The sequence below is a fragment of the Pinus tabuliformis genome, chromosome 4_1 (genome assembly GCF_031772625.1).
Source record: "Pinus tabuliformis cultivar Carrire ecotype Pingquan chromosome 4_1, CPIR1, whole genome shotgun sequence".
NCBI lineage: Eukaryota > Viridiplantae > Streptophyta > Pinopsida > Pinales > Pinaceae > Pinus > Pinus tabuliformis.
The window spans coordinates 722,043,593-722,052,361 of NC_142303.1; positions in this window are offsets into that span (position 1 = coordinate 722,043,593).

Sequence of the window (8,769 nt, forward strand, 5' to 3'; positions counted from 1 at the left end):
CAATGCACTTTGCAAGTGATCAGTGAGTAGAAGATCAATAATGTGCAGATGGCCCTACAGCGATACACCACCCTCACTTCCATGGTGGAACTTAATAACACAAATCAGCGCATGATTAAGGTTGTGAATGAAGCCTGCCGAATGGTCCCCAAATTGGCCATTCCTGATGATGCAGAGGTAGATGAATAGGTCCAAAAACTTGTTACGGGGGTGTAGGACACTTGCACAGATTTGGCCAAGGTTCAGTTGGAGCTGAACCTCCATATTGCAAATTTGTAGTTGAAGGCCCAGCCTTCAACTCCACCGGAAGTAAAGGAGCAGCGCGCAACCGCTATCACAGAGGCAATAATGGCAGTGGACAGTGAAACAACAGACTACACAAGGCTGTTTGAATAGTTGTTTGAGGTACTAACCAGTCTGCAAGAATATCGTAATGTACAGAGGCTGGAGACAGAGGTGCGATAATTGCAGCAACGCTATGACGAGGTGAAAGGAACAATGTGCACTGTCGCCCTCACATAGAGACTTGCGAAGCTGCAGGAGGCCAAAACACTGAAGGAACACGTAGATGCAGCTCAACACAAAGAGGCAGTGTTGAAGGCATGCTTGAAGCCTTGGCTAGACGAGGCCTATTTGGTCACGGCCTCCATTGAAGGCAAGCTTGCTAGTCTACAGGCTACTCAGCGAAAGCTTCAGGCTGACAGTTCAGGACCAGTGACAGATCAATTAGTCAAAGAAGTAAGGCAGGCGGCTGTGCAGTGCACCGCCGAGGTGGCAGTCATACAGGTCGAGCTGGGAGGTCTTCATGCAAAGATCTCCGCACCCATAGAGTGACTCGAAGGTGAGTCACCATGTTTGTTTTGGGGGCTTGTTGGGAATGGGTTCCCTGAAGAGTAGTTTTGGGGCTAAAAGCCCATGTTTTGGGACAATTTTGTAATAAAGTTTTAAAGTCTCTGCATATTGTGGTCGCGGAGCATGAAGGTGTCAAAGTCATAAAGGGTTGTCCGCCCTTATTTTGTAAAGTGTCAACTCCGCTGTAAAGATCTACCCATGGTCCGCGGACCATGGGATTTTATAAAAAGGAGCTAAGTAAGATCTAGGGAGAAGGTAAGAAGGGAAGAGTCAATAGCGAAGTAGAGTGAAGAATTCTAAGTGTCTTCAGGTCTTAGCATAGGTAGAGGCTCTGCATCTGAGTGCACAGAGGCCTAGGTTAGAAGTCCACAGGTCAGTGCGCAGACCCCTGCGGCTGTGCACGTAGGGTGGATAGAGTCTGTATTAAACTGGAGATATCAATAAAGAGAAGTATTCTGCAACTACTGTGTATTAATCTTTGTTAATGCATCTGATTATATTGTGCTATGATCTGGGTTTATATTACAATGTTTATTTGATGTGTGAATGTATGTGATTATATTTGTTAATTGAACGCAAGTAAGAATATCAATTTACACAACAATAACTGTAATTGATTGGTAGAATAAGTAGACACTTGAGATACCTTGGGAACCTATACAATAAATCATCATAGAAGCACGAAATTACCTGAACAGCTGGTTAGGGCTACGCGAAGGTCAACCATACACATTCGCAGTGGTATTGAAGGGTGGGATAGAGGGTAGATCGATAAGACCTAAGGCTTAGTGACCTACACAAAGGCAGGATCAAGGGGTATAAACCGACATTACGACCAGGTGAGACTTTGGTTCCAGCATCCCCCCATACTGCTTCAGGTGAGACTTTCGTCCACGCTCCGCAGGGTGATACCGAAAGGGCCAGTAGTATAGGGATTTGTTTGGCTGACTAATGATGAACTTGGGTCAGGGCCCACAAAGCCAACAAATTGTAAAATAAAATAGTTTTTGAGGGATAAAATGAGGCAAACATTATGTTTCTTGCTAAAATACATAGGCTTGGATGATAGAGTAACATAGTAAAAGAAACCACAGTCAAATATTGTTTTTCTTTTTTAAATATAAAATTATCCTAGATTTTGCTGATATCCTATCAAGAGCCTTTTGCAACGTTTTAACTTGTAAATAAAAGGAGAAATGATCTATAAATTTTGTGTAGCATCCAAGAACTCTTCTTAGATACAAAATATGTGACCAATGTCTATCTCCTTTTCTCTTCCTATCTCATCTTTATTTTCTTTTATTAACTTGGCACTGTTTAAATACTTAGGATAATTAAATAAAACTAAGTTCACCAAATATGTATAATATCTGAAAATTTGAAAACTTTGAGTTGCATTAAAGTCCACATACGTGTTTCTAGCTAGGTACCATAGAAATTTATAGTAATCTAATTAGGGTTTTTCAATATCTCTCTCATGAAAACAAGCATTGAATCATCCATCTTAGAATCATTTGAATATCTGTAAATAATTGCTAGGAGGGAGGCCACATTCTATATAAGGGTTTAAGAGAAGTAGTTGAGATAGGTAAGACAACTTCAGAGATGTCGTTGGGGATTTTAAGTAGAATCTATAATAACTTTAATATCTATTCATCATACCATATAAGGAGTAACTCATTCATATCTTATGAGAGAAAACTTTACTAGAAGTAGGTAAGTTCAACATTTTAGCTAAGGACTCTTGGAAAAATTCAAGAAAAACTTGACCATTCGCGAGACACATGATATTTCTTTACTCATGATTTAAAATGTTGATAAGCAACATAATAGAATCTAGGTAAAATTACAAAAATGTCAAAGTTTCCCTCAGGACTCTTTCTTTTATCAGACATTCATTTATGGTATGTTTACTACTAGTCTCTAAATCCTTTATCAATGTGTAAATATCAGTGTTAACTACTTGGGTGTCTCGGACATGCGTGATGGGGTCAAGAAGAACGTCTTATGTAGGATTTTGGGTCATCTTTTTCCTAATAGCTCGAAAACATGATCTAGAAACAATTTCAGATTGAAGGAGTTGGATTATAGGTACTTAATAGGGTTTTGGGTGCTAATTTGACTTTATGACATGAGGTTTGACTTTCGCAAGAATAACAAAAATCAAATCTCAATGGAGGTAAAGAATGAAAATTACGACATTCTATAGGTTTATAACCTAAATTAAACCATGCATGTTATGATTTATTGCAAAGTGTGCCACCCTCTAATCATCAATTTAGGTTTAAATGTGATGGAAATCGATGTTTATTGCCACTGCATGACTAATACAAGGTGAATCGTATGGAGTATCAGGTGGAAGGATGAATCTTAAAGAAGATAATGGTTGTGACCCAAAAATAATATAAATTGTTGGTTTGTGTTATAGGACAAAATGACCTCCTCATCAACTCAGAGGTGAAAGACAAGATGACTAAAGTAAAGACCACAATTGCAGGCCTTGATTCCACACTAACGCTCTCTGCACACTGCTAACCTGATTTATAAATCTTGTTACCAAGCATAGAGGAGCGTTAGTCACCCTGTTAACTCAAGTTGTTAGACCAGGGGGAGCGTTAGTGAACCTAAGGGAAGTTCAAAAGGTCAAGCCAACGAATCTGCTCATAAATATCTAGATATTAGTCCCTAAATTTGCTCAAGAAAAGCAAGGAAACTCCAAAAATCAAGATATTTAGAGAAATTCCAATCTAAGAATGAAGGAAAATGGGAAAAAGCTTGAAAACAGGGCAGGTTCATGGCTTTTTCCCTAATGAACTCTAGGAGGAGCTTGGCAGCCCTAATTCGATTTCTACATAAGCAGCGAGAGGGCCATTGTGAAAGGGGTCAGAGAATTTGGAAGGATAGCCCATTGAGCTGTTGTGAACTGTCATACACTTGAAGAAGTGAGCTAAAAGAGGGAGAGAGAGAGAGGAAGAAGGGGCAAAGGAAGGTTGATCCAATGGATGGTTGTAATCACTCTTCCACTATAAATATAGAACTGCAGTTGTGTCCCCTACTCCATAGTGTCGGTAATGTTGTTCATTTATTTGTTCATTCTGATGCTTGTTGAGATGAGTAGTTAAGTTATACACTAATATATGTTTATTGTGCATTCTTACATTAGTTTTCAAGAGCGTATGCTGTGATTGGTTTGCCTTGTCCTTTGTGCAGGAATTTTCTTGGAGCCGGCCTTGAAGGAGTTCTTCTTGCCGCGGAGATCTCCAAACAAATCTAGAAGGAACTAAAGGTGATCCTCTTTCCATACCTTGTTAGTTTATGTTTGATAGATGAACATGTGTGTAACTTGGTAGCTTTTGCAGATAATCTTATACTCTGTCGAAGGTCTCGGGAAGGCCTTTGAGGGTAGTTTTCATCTTGTGCATTTTACCCCATAGCATAATTGGCGACTCCACTGGGGACTATACATCTAGTTCCCAGTCAACCTGGACTCCTCTCAGTTCTTCTCTTTCTTCTAAGATCTTCCTACTTCTTCAAATCCTTTCCTGATCCACCATCTATCTTGTTACATCCTACTAGTTTGCATTCTCCTCATAAACTGATCCTAAAGGCCCTTTGTTTGATCTATGTCCCTCACTAACGTAGTTGCGAGGCTAAACAGAGCTTTATAAAGCTCTGTGCCTATGTGCAAGGAGCGTTAGTGGTCCAACTAACTCTCTGTTTACACTGAAATAGAGTGTTAGTCTCCCATTTCCATGTTTTCCAGAAGATTCTGTGGACCAAAATGGGGGGGGGGGAACTTGTCTCAGGGGCTAAAGTAAGATCTGCAACAGTATTATGTTAACAAATTTGGTGTCTTGAAAATTTATTTTTAAGAAAATGTTTTAGTTTTTCTCTCTTAAAATACATTTTTTTTTTGAAAGAAAGATTGATAAATTGTATTCATCCTTCTGTCGAAATAGTTGTAAGTTGCTTCATTTTGGTTTTCAGTAGTTGTTAAGAAATATTGGGAAAATAATCTTTTGGTTATGCAATTGTTGAATGGCTTTAGATGCATAGACGAATCCATGAATATGAGAAAAGATGAATATGTAGAATAAGACATGTTTGCATAAGAAATTGGATTTTTTTTTCAGAGCATTGTTCTGCATGATTTATTGAGTCAAGAGTCTCACTATATTCATACGTCAACACACCTACCGAAGACAAATAATCAAGTACACTAAAATTTACATTAAATTCAATCAGTTACTCTTTTGAGCAAACCAACATTAACTAGATTAGGACCTTGGGATAAGCATGTGAGTGAAATGCCCAAGGTTGAAAACCAAAACTAGTGTCGTTAACGAGTGAAAAATCCTTCTGCACTCATATTACCAAGACCACTCCACTAACAACGGAGCGAAATATGAGACAACATCAGACTGTAATTGAAGGTAGCTCACCTTCTCTTACAAATCCTTTGGGCATTCTGTGTATTGGGGGTCCCTTCAAGGATTTCGGAATTGAGTCGGGGACTCAGGTATCCTGCCCACACAGCGTGCTATCTATGACTATGTCCCCCATGGTAATGTCTGTGATTTGAGGTATCTCTAGTGGCCAAAACTTCTAGGTACTCACACAAGGTGACTTGGACGGTCTGTCCTGGTACCTAAAACTGACAGATCTACCTTGTTTTTAGTTTTTGGGAGGGTGTTCGTCTTCACAAGAGTACTTGGCCCCTCAATCTGAGGTTCGGACGAAGCTCTAAAGTAACCGTAACCATACATTTGGCCATCCTTCTCTGTTATTCATTAAGAGACTGGGTTTCATCTCCAGTAATCGGTGCTTATCAGACGAGGTACTTTCCCTCTGTTTGCTGATTGATATATTTAGTGTATTTTTTATTTTTAGGTACCTGAGTGCTATCATTTTCGAGACTTTAAAGAATATCACATTAAAATTTATTTGATAAAACTTAACGGTCGCTGTGGCTACATCTGGGCCTCATCGTCACTCTAGACAATTGTTAGGACTTCCTCCACTCATTGTGGAGGATCTGGTGAGTTCCACTAACTCGGATTCCTCATCTTCGAGGAATCAGTCTCCTAAATCTCACACGGGATCTGTGTGGATGACCAACGATTCTAGTTTGCCAGAGGATTTCTTCACGAAAGGATTTCTTCCTCACTTTAACACTCTGCTTACAAATCCGTCGGATCCTATCATTGCTCCTATGGTACCTGTACTTCCTTCTTCAGTAGGTGGAACTTTCCCATCTATCCAGTCGACGCCTCAAGGGTTGTGGAATTTTAGAGACACTATTGGTCCTCTACCACTTCCCCAGTCGACGGTCATCACAACACCAGTAATGTGGAATCTCGCTATCCCATTTGTCCTAGGTACGGAAACTCACATAACACCCTCTATAAGTGGAACCTAGCAGATGCCAGGTTCCACTCCTATGGTGCCACAATGCATACCTTCGACTAGTGCCACATATAGTGCTCCATATAACACTCAATGCGGCACTATGGGCGCAGTTCCAGTTTACCAAAAACAACGTCGGCCGCCAATATATAGTTCCAACCCCCAAATTCAAATATCTGGGTGGGTTCCCAATATGAACATGCTGGGGGGAATGTCACAGTTCCCCCTCTGTTCTCAGGTATGCATGGATAGTCACTGATTGACATGAATGTTCCCTCTGTCAATCAAAGCCATATGGTTAGTTCTCTGTCAATTGGGAATCCACAAGGGATTCCAAACCAAGCCATGGGGGCACCCTACTCACAGACTCAAATGAGTCAAGGGGGCACCGCTTATACTGGGGCAAATTTCATACCCTAGTATCAAAATCCTCATGGAAATCCACTCTACAACACCGTACCACAAAGAAACTGCTACACCATGCAACCCATGTACACTATGGGGAACCAAACGATGGGAGGAGCACAGAGATCCTCAGGTCATCCGTCATCACCATGGTCTGAGTCGGGGGCACCCAACAATCTGCCTTTTTTGGCAACATTGGATATTCAAGACTTATACAAATTGACAAACGACCCCATCTACCACAACTTACAATGGCCGCCGATCCCATATAAAATACCGATGGACATTCCAAAGTTCGATGGAAAATAAGGGGAGGATCCGGGCACCCATATCACCACCTACCATCTTTGGTGTGTTTCTAACTCAATGGTGGATGATAGTGTTCGGTTACGTCTTTTTCCCCACACCCTCACTAGCAATGCTGCAAAATGGTATATTGAGTTACCACGCGCGTCAATAAATACCTTTGACGCTTTAGCGATGGAGTTCCTAAAGCACTTTTAGTTACCTATCCGTTATGAGACTAGGACAGAGCTCCTTATCTCATTTCGTCAGGATACCGCCACCCACATCTCTGATCATATTCATGAATGGAGACGTAGGCGGAGGTTGGTCAAAGCTCCCATCCCTAATTTTCTCTTAACGGACTGGTTCTGTAAGTCCTTACTCCCACAAATCGCTAGAGATGTTGCTCTAGGTGGTGCGGTCATAGAAGACCAATCCATACATCGTGCCCAGCACTTAGATTTGATTTATTCATAGTCTGGCACTCTTTACGACATCATCCCCAATGCTCCTGGTAACCCCAATGCTTCCACCACTCAGCACCCTGGAGTGCACGCCGACGGGATTGTCGGCGCAACCTCTGGGGTCGCTGTAAAACAACTCAATGGTTCCATTGCCAAGCTGGTAGTGGACCCCTCTACCAAAGCAACTGCTCTTCCTGCCACTGCGATAAACTCTGTGCAGTCTACACAAAAATCTAGTGGCAAGAACAAGAAGAATAAGAACAAGACCGCTCCTTCTGAAGAGCAGTCATCTAAGCAACCCAACCTGAAATAGAAGGCCGTTGTGCCTTCTGATGAGGAAAAGGATAAAAGCACTGGATATCCATGCAAACTTTGTCTTGAAGACCACGTAACCTGGCGTTGTCCACGTTTTCAAGAATGCACAGATTACCTTGCCAAAAGAGATTCTGGTAAGGCACCTGCTGTCCTTAGAAATCATTTTCCCACTCAACAGCAGCAAAATCTCATTGCCAACCAACCGCAACCCACGTCAGGGGGCAGCGATGGTTTGCAACATCCTTCAGCTGGTGAAGGAAGTTCTACCATTTACACATTTGAAATGGTAGAACTCACCACAAGAGCCAAATCTTATGGAGCTCCTGTAACTCTGGCAGCAGAACCATCCTCAGGTCAAAACCATTCGCCGCCCAATGATCTGCATATCGAAAGGCTGGTCGAGGAATTTATAATTCGACCCCCCAAGGGTGCACTTCGATGCACAATGCACAATACATCTGCACGTGCCGCCCAACACTACAATATTGTAGAGGATTTGGCGCAAGTGCCATTGGCTATGTCGGTGCTCGAAGTATTACAAACATGCCCCAGCCAACGGAAAGCTTTGCTTTCGGCTATCGGAGGTATTGACCCTACGGATTCCATGCTTTTTATTTTCGACATGGAAAATTTTAAACCTCCCCTTTCCCACCAGCTTGCATTTCAAGTGCATATCACTTCGAAAGGTAAAGGTATACACTGAACTGTCATCAATGAAGGTGCTTCAACCTCCGTCATGTTGGCTTCATGTTGGCTCGCCCTGGGTTCATCAACCCTATCCCTGCTATCGAACTCCCTTAAAGCTTTTAATGGCCACACCTTTATCCCAAAAGGATACCTAGCCATTTTTCCCATCACGTTGGCTAGGAAAATAGTAATGGTGGACGTCAAAGTCGTGGACAAGAAACTCGACTATAATCTGTTGCTGGGTCGCAGTTGGACATATGCCATGATGGTCGTCGTATCCACTGTCTTTCGTATCATCCTATTTCCATTGGATGGAAAGGTCATTACAGTGGATCAATTGTCTTTCTACACCCCT